The 13787-nt window shown below is 38.7% G+C and overlaps 1 long non-coding RNA gene across 2 annotated transcripts; it reads left to right on the forward strand.

Annotated features, from left to right (window-relative positions):
* Positions 1-1481: 1481 nt before the first annotated feature.
* Positions 1482-13764, forward strand: LOC131729620 (uncharacterized). Of its 2 annotated transcripts, XR_009323568.1 has the most exons (6): positions 1482-1986; positions 4914-5046; positions 5179-5237; positions 7256-7410; positions 8694-9068; positions 13641-13764. It is a non-coding gene; the product is annotated as an uncharacterized LOC131729620 (long non-coding RNA). The 2 variants fall into 2 exon arrangements; XR_009323567.1 differs by lacking the exon at positions 13641-13764 and having other exon boundaries at positions 8694-9325.
* The last annotated feature ends 23 nt before the right edge of the window (positions 13765-13787 follow it).

Here is a 13787-nt window from a genome sequence, read left to right on the forward strand (position 1 = left end):
TTGATGTATGGCAAAGTCCAAGGGAAATGGTGTGCTGAGCAAGTGTAGTTTGTGAGGGGCCAGTAAAAAGTGTTGAAAATGTAGCACAAAGAATTTCTAATAGGGTTTGAAGGGTATACAGCAGGTGGTGGCGGGACTCTCTTCACTCCCAGCTGGTGTAAAACACCAATATTCCAGAATGGTACTCGGGATACTGTGCTGCTGGAAACATTTCCTTTTGGATGAGACGTTAAAATGGATACTGGGATACTGATAACTGCTCATTAAAGATCCATTCATTATCTGTAACCACTTAATCCCATAGAGTGTTGAGGTGAGCCGGAGCCTTACCCTGTAGACATAGGGCGCAAGATAAGGACTACACCCTGGACGGGATGCCAGTCCATCGCAGGGCAACTAAGGGGCAATATAAAAAGGCCAATCCACTTAGCCAGCATGTCTTTGGATTGTGGGAGGAAACCAGAGTACCTGACAAATACTCACACGAACATCATTAAAGATTTCTTGGTGCTAATTAAATGATTAGGCAGTAGGAATGCTAACCCTGGTATCCTGACTAAATTCAAATTTAGCCACTTTGGCCTTTTTAAATGACCCACAGAGTTGAATTGGCTAAGCGAGTCTTCACTTCTCATCTGAACTGCTGTGTCAGTGTGCTGGGCATAATAGCTGCAGTGTGGATGAAGGGAGTCCCTTTCTTCCTGTAAAGAGATTTGGGGTCCGATGGCATGAAAGAAACTATATACATCTGGCAATTGTGAGTTCAGAGTGTAGGGACCCGGGTCAGTCACCCTCAAAAGGGTGAGAAATGTTACCCTGTCTGGTCTGGTAGAAGGGATTCTGCCCAGGCTCTTCAAATTCTATACGACAGCATGCGCAGAGCTAAATAGCATGTTTTTCTCCAACTCAGCTGTGGGTGAACACAAAAAGCAAGACAGTCTGTTTGTAATGTCAGACCTCCCACCTATGGACTAATACAAGTGTGTACTGCAATAAAGTAACAGCCTAGGCAGTTATTAAATGGCAGGTTGAAACACTGTAGCATTCTATCAATACCAAGACTGCATATGACTGAATTATCAACTGTACCAAACTATCAATCTAGGCATTAAGGAAGTCACACAGGTTGGTAAAATTAGTTTCATTCTATCCATCCCACTTGCAGTTAACCCTATAGCCAGTGTAAATGTGTTTAAGTAGGGCAGCAGTGTGGAGTAGTGGTTAGGGCTCTGGACTCTTGACCAGAGGGTTGTGGGTTCAATCCCAGGTGGGGGACACTGCTACTTTACCTAGATTGCTCCAGTAAAAACCCAACTGTATAAATGGGTAATTGTATGTAATAATATTATTATTATTTATTTCTTAGCAGACGCACTTATCTAGGGCGACTTATAATCATACACAAAAATACATTTCAAGAATCACAGTACAAGTATTAATACAATTAAGAGCAAGATAAAATACAATGACTTCTGTTCTAGCAAGTACAAGTATATGACAAAATACGATTCAATAACGGAGCAAATGGATCCATGCAGACTGACTACATATTATTATTATTTTCTCTATTTTCTAAAACCACGTGCAGGAATGAAGGTCAAAGTTTGCACATGTGCAGTACGCTATCAGAATAAGTTTTCAGAAAAGTGCGTTTACATGATATACATTTGGTTCGTTTTCGGAATTGAATCGGAAATTTCTAGGTGCTGTTTTCCGAAAACTGATCTAAGGAATATACATGGCTTGATATCAGAATTAGTTTTCCGAAAAATATCGGAATTCTTATGCTCATGTAAACGCACTGTATGATACCCCTTGATTTTAAATCCCTGAGGTTGAGGGCTGAATAGTGCATTTTCAATGACAATAGGGCAGAAGAGCACAGCATACAAGACAGGATTACAAGTCCATCTGAAAAGACAGAGTTCTGTGAATCAAGACTACCGTGGTTTTCATTTTCTTTGGATCGCAGTGCTGTTATTGTCGGTAAGATTAAGAAATAAAGATTTCACTCTCCAGCTTTGTTTTTGTGCTGATCTCCCTTGCCTCTAAATACTTTCAATTTTTTATTGGTATTTAGTAGGGTGAACAGTAAGGAGAGAAAGTCGGTAGTCTGGTTCACCCAAGGTAGTGTATGGTTTGTTTTCTTTTGTTGTTAAATTATTTAGACAGTTTACTTGGTTTTAATAAATAAACGAGTGTACAATAGTTAGTGCATTGCTTTATTAGCAACCTATCAGAATTTTGTCCGGTTTGAGATCATGCGTATGTTTGTTTCTCTTTTTATAGGAGACGTGTTGGCCACTGTTTTGTTTCTGTTGAATTGTTTCAATTTGATTTTGCTTTCGTTGAGTTTTGTTATTCTGTTTTCATTATCGCTCCTGTGCTTTGTTATTTATTTGTTTGGTTTGCTTTCATACATGCACTTACCTTGCATGTTGGCATTAAAACTGAAGACTCAAATAAACACTACAGTGCATAGGTTCAATATATTGCAAGCCAACAAACCTGAGTGTAACCCTTTGGGGTAGAAACAAGAACTTTAACTACTTAAAGAATTGTGTTTCTAAAGAAAATCTGAGCAAAAGCGTTGGGAGTCTGTCTTCAGCCTCCCCCAGATCACAATGCCCATAAATATTGCCCTGCCTATTTTGGGTAAGGTTTTTAAGATATGCATGTTTAATTGTATTATTATTCTTTCATTTAATTGGAAGGAACTCAAGTGGGGATCACAATATAAGAGAGACCTTGTAATTCATAGCTCCCCTTACTCCTGGAATAATTAAGGGGTGGCGTAGTCAAGTCAATAGCCCTGTAGAGAGGGCGCTACAGTACGAAGGACTATAAATGGTTATGGCACATTTTTACTTTTATTGTATTTTTCTAATGTCTGTAATTTCTTCCTAAATGTAATCATTATTAATTTACAATGTATTTAACAATTTGATCTGTAGCTGCAGATTATTATATGTTCTTAAAGAGCAGTGGTCTAAACCCATGTCAGGTTCCTAAAGTGATGGCACTGTGTGCGGCACCTCAAACATTTCAAAAATTATATATAAAAACACTGAATGATGGGGTGTACATGCATTCGAAAATTGCCTCCACATTAAGGATTTAGCACATGCATATCACTTGCATTCCTCTTGCTAAAGTAGAAGCATGGTGTTTAGATAGTGTGATTTAAATTCACATGCTTAAAATAGCTTAAAAATACCTATGTGGCAGGATGGCTTGCAGTGGTGAGGTGTGGTGACGTCACGGACCAGGAAGTAACAGAACCAAAACAGTGGATGGGCGGGTGAAAGCTGAAACGCTACGACGTTCAGCTGCTTTTATTAAATCATAATACAAAAAGGATTTAAACAAATAACAAAACACAAAACAAAAAGGCACGTTGGCCAAACAAATAGAAACAAATAAGCGTGCTGGTTTTAACCCAGCACGATACGTAGCAGTTGTTTTATTTTCTCCTCGCTCTCTCCGCTCCCCATACTCTCCTCTGTACACGGACAGCTGCAGGTTCTTATACTCTGACCGAGGGGTTAACTAGCTGTTCATTATCTTATTACCCCTCGGCCACAGTCTGCACGAGTTTAGTAAGGATGCGTGACTGTCAGCTAGTTAAATAATCAGTAGCTGATCAGCCACGTATCCTCACAGGGAAAATACAAATAATAATAAATAAATATATAGGGGCGGGACACTCCGCCACAACCATGTAAGGGCTCCCGAATGGCGCATCCAGTAAAGGCGCTCCGTGTGGAGTGCAGGATGTGCCCTATCTGGACATCGCGAGTTCGAGTCCAGGCTATTCCTTTGCCGACCGAGGATTGGAGCTTCTTGGGTGGCTGCATGGTGAGTCCGCAGTGTGAAGAAATGCGGTTGGCTGACGGCACACGCTTCGGAGGACAGCGTGTGTTCGTCTTCGCCCTCCCGAGTCAGCGCAGGGGTGGTCGTGGTGAGCTGAGCCTAAAAATAACTGGCCATTCTAAATTGGGGAGAAAATAATAAAAAAAATAATTAGCAACGACTAAATTATTTATAAAAAAAATACCATGTAAACAGAAGTCATGCTTTAGATTCCAGCATTCAAGATCCTGTTTACCTGTCATAACTTCATGCTGCTTCCCAGTATAAGCCATACATAAGAAATAATAATATTATAACAAAAACGCAAAAAGATGCCGTCCCGGTTGAAAGAGAACATTGAAACCTCATCATTTATTATTAGTACCATACGTTTGTTTTTAATTAATGTTGTTAAGTTTTGGTGAACTCTTTTTCTTATTTAAATGAAGACTATAAATTGTAACGATGGATATCTACTCTGAATTTGTGTAAGTTTTTATAGCTTGAGCCATTGTATAATAGGAATAATGCACTTCAAGTTGAGCGTCGTGTTGGGATAACATCACTTCCTGGGTGTTGGATGCACTTGGTCTGTAGTTTGTGGAGAAAGTGTGGTTTGTAGGGTTAAGACTAATATTTAAACTTATAATCATACTGTATATTCTAGATTTTTTTTAGTTAGTATTTATTTGTTAAAAAAAAGTATAAAATGAAGTTCTGCAAACCACAGATGTTATTAAAAGGAAGTGTGCTGAGGTGGTGATCTCAGAATGTAATGTTAAGATGTAATTGAGAAACCACAGAGGCTATTTTGATGGATGACAGTCAGAGAGAAATGGTATGCAGAGTAAATGCTTTTATGTGACAGAAGAAAGGTTCAAAAGAAGAGGTTTGAAAAAGAAGGATCACATGAATTATTGCATGAGCAGACTGAATTATAACTAACCAATAATATACCAACACAATGTACAACATAACCAATTCTAGCATAGAAAGAGTGGAATGGCCATGTTAAAGTAACCAATCATAAAGGGATGACAATCTAAACCTTTCCATCTTAGGGAACTAAGTTAAGATATAAGAAAGTAACACTTGAAGTTCAGCAAGACATCAGGACCTGAATCTGCTGCAGTCCAGAAAAGCCTGGTAGAAGATACTCCATCCTGACCTGAAAGAGGACTCAACCTGCAGAATGTAAGCTGGCCTTTCCTTGTTCTCATATTTCTAATGTTATTATGTTTTAATGCAGGGACATGTTTTAGCAGCCGCTAAAGTCGCAGTATCTTACAGCAAGTTTAAACAAAACCTTTTTTTTTTTTTTTACAGGATGTTCATCTTCCTAACCTTCAGTTTTCTCTGTGCAAATTCTGTCATAGGAGTTCAAAGTAAGTACCATTTTTTTCCACAATGATGTAATCTCACAAGAAATGTGAAATTGTATTAGGTAGTGATAATTTAGCAAAGGCTTCTCTTAAAGAAATTAGTTGTAAAATGAGAAACTCATCTCCACTTGCTGGTGTTTACTGTATTCTGGAAAGAGAAAAGCAGCACCAAAATGGCTGCAATTTGGAGGTCTGCTCGATCCTGAATTTTAAGCCAGACTCAAAACCGACCCGATCCTGAGCAAGCACACCTTTTTTTGGACTCGACCCGACTCAACAGTTAAGCTCTTGCAACTAAAGCATGTGTCAGAACACACAAAAAAAATGTATCAGAAATTTCACTTTTGAACGCACCCTAAAAACTATAGCCTACTATAGTTGGAAAGAAAGCGTAGGTAGCCTGATCGCATGCATTCCCCTTCAGTTCGTGTCATTAGGTTTTGTTACTGCAACATTTGAATAGTGAAAAAAGTATTGCATATATGGTACCAAGGTGGGTATTTTTTTGTTTTTTGGATTTTCACTTCTCCTTAATTTAAGGAAGTTTTGTTGGGCGTTTTCTCAGTAAATCATGCATGGTCAATTTATTACTGATGTAGGTAGTCTCAAATAATTTGTAGTGCCTGCATTTTATTTATTTAAAATGGACTCGCAGAAATGGAAATTCGTTTTTGAATTACATGTCATTACTCTGATGGTGACGGCACAAGTGACACATTTCGAAGTGCTCCGGCACAATAAAATTTAGGCTTTAAAACTGATAATACTATGTTTGGATAAACTTCCCTCAAACAGCAAAGTAAACAGCCTCCATACTTCATAATGTAGAGAATCTCTTTTGGCTGTATCGACAATACATATGAGATGCAGCATAAACGAACAGCCTGGATCCTCCAGCCATGAAGTCATGCGTACGCAGCTTTTAATTGACGTCATCATTATACTGCCAAAGGCAAGCTCATTCATCTGAACACCCCAATCACATGATCACAGCGTACCTTATCGGAATACAGCCGATGGAAACTTCATAAGACCCCCATCAAACAATTACTATTAACAATAACAATAAACGTAACAAAGCAAAAATGTCAATTTGACATAACCTATGTATTTTTGTTTTATAAATTCAAATTTGAAAGAAAAGCAAAACAGTAATCTCCCTAATACCAACACACTCTTTGTATGCTGGACATTTTGAAAGAGTGTTGATGAAGATTTATTATTTAAATACAGATGACTGTAGTACGCGATTGCAATAGGAATGTCAGATGATATGGTAATATGCATATCACTGTGTGCATTATTACATATTATTATAGTTATCCATATCACACTGTATGACATTTCCCCAATAATAATGCATCTCAGTAGCTGATAAAAGAAGCATATGAGGAATATTTCTATGTAACTGGGTTCAGAAAATAATGATGAAGATTATTTAAATCAATGTGTGGGAGCTCCCCAGGAGCAGATCTTGAAATGTATTTATTTGAAAAAAACACTAATTATGCCTTGATTTGATTAAACCATCATTATTTAATAGATTGTTTAAAAACATTATTACAGACATTTACCAGATGAATAATGACGTCTATTACAACCTGCGCACGCATTACATGGCTGGAGCTGCATGACGAGAGCTGCATGGCTATATTTATAAGGTGGGGAGAATTGTGGGTTAACCCAGATGAGTGAAGTACAAGTGATCCAGGGAATGGGAAAGTACAGGAACCCTCTGCTTTCCCAGGACAAGACAAACACTCCTGGAAGAAGGAAACTTTTCACAATCCGTGTCATTGTTTATAACATGATTATGGTAATTAATGAGAAACTTTACTAATGTTTGGGACGTCGTGCATCATGGAACTCGATATAATTGGCCATTCTTAATTGAGAAGAAATGGGGTAAAATAATTTGTCACTGAAAAAAAGGATTCTTACTAACTGACTGAATTTTTGAGTGTGTCAATCTTCTTTTATGAAATGAAAAGAGGGATCTTTGAACTGTGCTTCTGATGCAGCTGAATACCGGTTTCCAAAGGCTCTGCTAACCGATGCCAAGGTCACCATTGATAACATCCATCTGCAGAATAATGACCAACAATGCAAAGCACAAGATGCAGGAAACTGGGTGGTGGTGAGGGTACTATTCAGCGCGTGTGGAACTGCGTCTCGGGTAAGGCTGTTCCTTCATATTATAATGGGAAATTAAATAAATAGTTTTAGTATGTATTTCACTTGTACAGTACCATAGGTTATATGTATGTCAATAGAAAACAGGTTTGCTTTCAAGTGACACCAAATACTGGTTAGTTTTATAATGAATTTGCATTGCAGTAAGGTTTTGGTCATTACAAATTTAGCAATTTGTACAATTGTAAACTGATAATTACTAAAATACTTAGAATACTTAAATACCTAGCTCATGTTGGGTAAATGTTTTATGCAAATGCAATGCAATTGACATTAGTAATATTCTGCACTCACAATGGTATCCTGCAGAACACACAGGATGGACTCTACAAGCATCTGCATCAATAAAATGGTCTCTGTACTGACCTGTACTTAGATCCAGGGCTCAAGCCTTTGAATTACTACTGTACTCTAATGTTGTGAAACCTTTGATCTGCAGCATATTATGAAGAGTGCAGTACTGTATATGGTACTATTGACTGTGTTGTGCTTTGCACCAGCATCAAAATGTGTTACTTAACCTTTTAATTGGGATAAATCATTTGTAATTTGTAAGACGTTTGTAACAATTTAATTTGTAAGAAGTTTCACATTTTCTCATCAGAGATTTAAAAAAAAAAAAAAAAAATCCCTGTCATAGCATAGGCTTCTTCTCGTATGACACTGTGCAGTCAGTTATGTGCTTCTGCCCTAGTGGTACCATTGTTAAAGTTTGGTTTCAGGTAAATGTTTTTAACATATCATTAATAAAATGTATCTTGTAAAACTAAAATGGCCGTGGCTAGTGGGTGCTGAGCACATGCTAATTGTTTTCGGTGGGTGCTTGAGCCCCGGAGCACCCATGGAGCACCCAGTGCCTATTACCCCGTTTACACTACCACACCCGAGCCGAGCTGGGTCTGGAGCTGGAGCTGGCTTGCATGGTTCGCATTTACATTAAAGAAAGGCGAGCCGAGCGACTGACGTACACATAATGAACGTACTGAGTAGCAAGTTGATGATGCAATATGTATGCAATCCATACACATAAGCAAAACATTTGATTTGTCAGTTTCTAGCGAGTAAATATTTTTGCCAAATGTGTAAAACAGGGATGTATGCGGAAATATATTTATAATTTAAAAAATAAACCAAAAAGGTGTGGAGCCCTCATGGTACGGGTGTGCTAGTGTAAACGGGGTATTTGTGTCATAGCATTCAGCATATCTAAAAGAATCTAGAACACCATCAAACCCTTCTTTTAACGTTATCACATTGCTTTTTCAGGTGGAAGGAAACAAGATAGTTTATTCCAACACGGTTTATGGCACTGTTACAGACACCCCAATACCTGTACGTCGTCTTGAGATCCCTTTAACATGCGAGATGACGGCTAATGAGACCTTCAGTTTTCAGTTCAACCCTATGGTTGAGGGTATGGCTGAATCAGGGTAAATACAAGGTCTCTCTACACTTATTCAAAACTAAAGCCTTTAATGATCCAGTCACGGAATTTCCCTATGAAGTGGATCTGAGTGGGAGGCTCTACATTGAATTTGTTGTGGATTCTAAGGATACAAGCCTCCAGGTATCTGCAGATTCCTGCTACTCCTCACCCACAGACACCAAGGGAAAGGACACCTACACCATCATTAAAAACAGGTACGTCTGGTGCTAAACACAAACTTCTTTTACCCAGACCTCATTGAATTTCTAAAATCTGGGGATCCCCGAGTGTCTCTTCTGGTAAAAGCACAGGGTGAGACAGCACAGGTTTGTCTCTTGGCAGTGTTAGGAAGGCTAAGATGGAAGGCATTGCTTTTCCTCATCACTTTTATAATGGATCCTGACAGCCAGGCACATGATTTATTAACAGAGACTGTTATCCAGGGCAACTTACAATACATATATATACAGTACTGTGCAAAAGTTTTAGGCAGGTGTGACAAAATGCTGTAAAGTAAGAATGCTTTCAAAAATAGACATGTTAATAGTTTATATTTAACAATTAACAAAATGCAAAGTGAGTGAACAAAAGAAAAATCTACATCTAATCAATATTTGGTGTGACCACCCTTTGCCTTCAAAACAGCATCAATTCTTCTAGGTACACTTGCACACAGTTTTTGAAGGAAATCGGCAGGAAGGTTGGCCCAAAAATCTTGGAGAACTAACCACAGTTCTTCTGTGGATTTAGGCAGCCTCAGTTGCTTCTCTCTCTTCATGTAATCCCAGACAGACTCGATGATGTTGAGATCAGGGCTCTGTGGGGGCCATACCATCACTTCCAGGACTCCTTGTTCTTCTTTACGCTGAAGATAGATCTTAATGACTTTCGCTGTATGTTTGGGGTCGTTGTCATGCTGCAGAATAAATTTGGGGCCAATCAGATGCATCCCTGATGGTATTGCATGATGGATAAGTATCTGCCTGTACTTCTCAGCATTGAGGAGACCATTAATTCTGACCAAATCCCCAACTCCATTTGCAGAAATGCAGCCCCAAACTTGCAAGGAACCTCCGGCATGCTTCACTGTTGCCTGCAGACACTCATTCGTGTACCACTCTCCAGCCCTTCGCGAACAAACTGCCTTCTGCTATAGCCAAATATTTCAAATTTTGACTCATCAGTCCAGAGCACCTGCTGCCATTTTTCTGCACCCCAGTTCCTGTGTTTTCGTGCATAGTTGAGTCGCTTGGCCTTGTTTCCACGCCGGACAGTAGATGGGTGTACCAGGGTCCCACTGTTTTCTGCCAATTCTGAGCTGATGGCACTGCTGGACATCTTCCGATTGCGAAGGGAAGTAAGCATGATGTGTCTTTCATCTGCTGCAGTAAGATTCCTTGGCTGACCACTGCGTCTACGGTCCTCAACGTTGCCTGTTTCTTTGTGCTTCTTCAAAAGAGCTTGGACAGCACATCTGGAAACCCCTGTCTGCCTTGAAATTTCTGCCTGGGAGAGACCTTGCTGATGCAGTATAACTACCTTGTGTCTTTTTTCTGTGCTCAGTCTTGCCATGGTGTATGACTTTTGACAGTAAACTGTCTTCAGCAACCTCACCTTGTTAGCTGAGTTTGGCTGTTCCTCACCCAGTTTTATTCCTCCTACACAGCTGTTTCTGTTTCAGTTAATGATTGTGTTTCAACCTACATATTGAATTGATGATCATTAGCACCTGTTTGGTATAATTGTTTAATCATACACCTGACTATATGCCTACAAAATCCCTGACTTTGTGCAAGTGTACCTAGAAGAATTGATGCTGTTTTGAAGGCAAAGGGTGGTCACACCAAATATGGATTTGATTTAGATTTTTCTTCTGTTCACTCACTTTGCATTTAGTTAATTGATAAATATAATCTATTAACATGTCTATTTTTGAAAGCATTCTTACTTTACAGCATTTTTTCACACCTGCCTAAAACTTTTGCACAGTACTGTATATATATTTAAAATACATATATATATATATATATATATATATATATACACAGTGGCTCTCAAAAGTATTCACCTTCCTTGGACTTTTCCACATTTTATTGTGTTACAACATGGAATCAAAATGGATTTATTTAGGAGTTTTTGCCACTGATCAACACAAAAAAAGTCGATAATGTCAAAGTGAAAAATAAAATCTACAAATTGTTCTAAATGAATTACAAATATAAAACAGAAAATAATTGATTGCATAAGTATTCACCCCCTTGAGTCAATATTTGGTAGAGGCACCTTTGGCAGCAATTACAGCCATGTCTATTTGGATAAATCTCTACCAGCTTTGCACATCTGGACACTCCAATTTTTGCCCATTCTTCTTTGCAAAATTGCTCAAGTTCCATCAAGTTGGATGGGGATCCAAATAGACTCATGGTTCACCTTTTTATTAAAAAAAGGCCACAAAATACAAATACAAATATAGCTATGTCTGTTTCTTAAATCCTGTTATGCAAAAGTGTACAGAATATACTGTATATATATGTAGCAAGTGGGGGGTGAGGGGGTCTTTAGAGAGAGTGACAATTGGAAACCATGTATACCAATTAACCCTAAAGCCAGACTACGCCACTGAAGGTATTACGCCTTCAGAATTTAGTTTTAATTTACCAGATCACTCAAAATACACAGGTTCGTTATATAGGGCATTAAAACATTATACTGGGCAAAGACAAGGAGTGACAAACAAGAGATCAAAGTATAACACTTTATTTATGAAACACAGCTTCTGTTAAAAGATCACATGCATGATTAAAATACAGGACTCACAATAGCAGGCAAGTAACAAGAGTATATTACAATTAACATCAATGAAATAATCCACAATCAGGTTTCAAAACAGGTAGGCTACAATTACTAGCAGTGGGATAATTAGAAATTGAATTCAGTGCAAATACAATTACCATCAATGAAGTAGTTAAAGATTACATTTCATACAGATAATTGTACAGTTAAACAGACAGCTCATAGAATCAGGACAATTGTGGTAAAACAAGTAATTAGTACCCTAAACAGTTAAACATAATACTAGAACCAAATAACTGGTGCACTCCAAACCAAATGAATATCACACAAAATAATAATAATCCACCACACAAAAATAACCCACAATACAGCAAATCACTCTCCAATAACATTGCTACCAGTGTTACTCTCATTCAGTGAGGATACAGATTAACATGGGGTACTATAGTAAGCACTGAATTACTCGAGTTCACTCTAACCCAATAGAACACCAATCAATCCCCTTTAAATAACCTAAGCTAAGAAAGTACACATTTTCCTTCTAACGGGCAGCGTGCAAGGCTCCGGGAATACAGACGCACACAACTAATTTCAAAACGTTTATAAGCTTAACGCCTATAAGGACTCTCAAATACTACATCAGCCCAAACTTTTCCCAACGCAGGTACAGGTTGATTACAACCACAGACTGCTTAACAGCCATATACACAGCTTTAACTGAAACAGTTTAGACCAAAAGTGAGCTCAAAACGATTATACTACCTCCATTCACAGGGCATACTCGCAAAGAAACGTGTGGAGCCGACATTCCCGCAGCCTTGCAACTCCCGTGACTCCGTTTACACGGCCCTTTAAATGGTAATGAGGTGAAACGATTTATCCAATTGAATGCAGTTAATCAATTACACCTGCCACATTCTCTCAGTGATGAAACTCACTTAACAGGTAGCACCCACTACATATAATCTAAATAAATGTACGTTATCATTCTTTATTGCCTTTGTATATCTGTAACTGAGAGAACTCCACTTTCTGCCATGTGAACACTCTGAATGGGCACACTCAGTGGCCTTGATTGTTTATAATGAGGGTCATAACATCTTATGTATTTTTTTATTATTATTCATTTAAGTAATTTTAAATTTAGCGTGGTCACATAACAGAGCACGGGACCAGATATAAGCAGTCCATTGAAATTGCTAGTCTTTTAAGTGGGCACAGGAGATTCTGCTTCTTTCTCATGGCTAATGTAGCCTGTCCAAAAAACATAATGTACAGGTAGTGGACAAAAAAGTGGAAACACCAATGTAAAGTCACTTAATAGGGCGTTGGGCCACTATGGTATCCTGCTCTGTGGAGTTCTCGATGGACCATTTTTGATGAAACTGGCTGCTCGCGCCCCAGGTTGAAATTTACAGTCAATTGAGCTGCAGTTGCTTGCCTGTTTTGCCTTGCACTTCGAATTAATGCACAGATATTACGATCCTGGAGTATGCGCTTCCACCTGCTGTTGCCCTTTGCTGATGATGTCTTTCCCTCGGAGTACCATGCCGACATCACCTTAGACACCGTTGCTCGTGAAACATCAACAAGTTGAGCTGTCTTGGTTACTGAAGCTTCTGAAAAACACACCCCAACAATCACCCCTCTTTCAAACTCACTGAGGTCTCCTCTTGCATAATTATAGGCAACTAGGCCTGTCTAGCATTTTTATACATGATCCTAAGCATGCTGGGATGTTATTTGCTTATTTAACGCATGAGCCACACCTGTGTGGAAGCCCTTGCTTTCAATATACTTGGTGTCCCTCATTTACCCAGGTGTTTCCATTTTTTTTTGTCCACTACCTGTATGTTATGTGATAGAGTGCATCACAAGTTTTGGGTTAGGTGAAATGATCTGTCAGTGTCTGAAGCATTAGGATAACTCTAAAGGAAGTGTCCCGTGGCTCATCAGATGTGATTTACTGTAACAGTAAAACTTCTTTTATTTAGGAAAGAGGTCATCGAGAGGATGAAGCTAGTGTCTTGCTGGTGCCCTCTGCATATTGTGCCAGCTACCATTCTTATCCTGGTGATACACTAGAAATACTAATCAAGACAAAGGCCCAGTATACCAGACAAGGGATGAAAATGCAAGTG

The sequence above is a fragment of the Acipenser ruthenus genome, unplaced genomic scaffold (genome assembly GCF_902713425.1).
Source record: "Acipenser ruthenus unplaced genomic scaffold, fAciRut3.2 maternal haplotype, whole genome shotgun sequence".
NCBI lineage: Eukaryota > Metazoa > Chordata > Actinopteri > Acipenseriformes > Acipenseridae > Acipenser > Acipenser ruthenus.